This window comes from Aplysia californica, unplaced genomic scaffold (assembly GCF_000002075.1).
Source record: "Aplysia californica isolate F4 #8 unplaced genomic scaffold, AplCal3.0 scaffold00308, whole genome shotgun sequence".
Lineage (NCBI taxonomy): Eukaryota > Metazoa > Mollusca > Gastropoda > Aplysiida > Aplysiidae > Aplysia > Aplysia californica.
Window position 1 is genome coordinate 339,473 of NW_004797578.1, and position 605 is coordinate 340,077.

Here is a 605-nt window from a genome sequence, read left to right on the forward strand (position 1 = left end):
ACTTCTGCATCATTGGTTGGAGCATACACTTGTATGATGTTCATGTTAATGACCTTCTTCCTACTATCTTTTACCTTGCGTTCTTTCTTAGTTCCAAATGAGGCCATGATGATCCTTGGACCATGTGCTTCCCAGCCCCTGAATGTCTTTTGAGCTGTTTTTGATATGATAATCCCTACTCCTTCCCTGTGTGGTCAATCACTGTCATTTCCTGAATAAATAAAAAGCTCCCCCTCTTTCATTCGCTTTTGTCCAGACTGGTTCAAGTGGGTCTCGCTGATTCCCAGTATGTGTAGTTGGTATCGGTGCATTTCTTGGAGAACTTATGCAGTTTTTCCAGCCTCATAAAGGGCCCTAACGTTCCACGAGCCGATCCGAAGAGACTTGGACTTGGATGATGGTGGCGGCTTCTGCCCAGCAGCTTCCTTTCTGCTTTCACTGCCTTGCATCATAAACTCTCCATTTGGAGAAGATCCACGATCAGCCAAGCAGAGATAATGGTTTCTGCTTGTATGTGTTTCTGTAACAAGTTCTTTTTACGAGAGAGGTTGTTAGCCTCGTGACTCAACCCCCGACCTGGAGGCAGGATGACTCTGTTTCAGGAG

The 605-nt window shown here is 45.6% G+C and overlaps 1 protein-coding gene across 1 annotated transcript in view; it reads right to left on the minus strand.

Annotated features, from left to right (window-relative positions):
* Positions 1 to 605, minus strand: part of LOC101863754 (feline leukemia virus subgroup C receptor-related protein 2) — a gene marked incomplete in the record, with an annotated part of 100,522 nt that overhangs the window by 4,762 nt on the left and 95,155 nt on the right.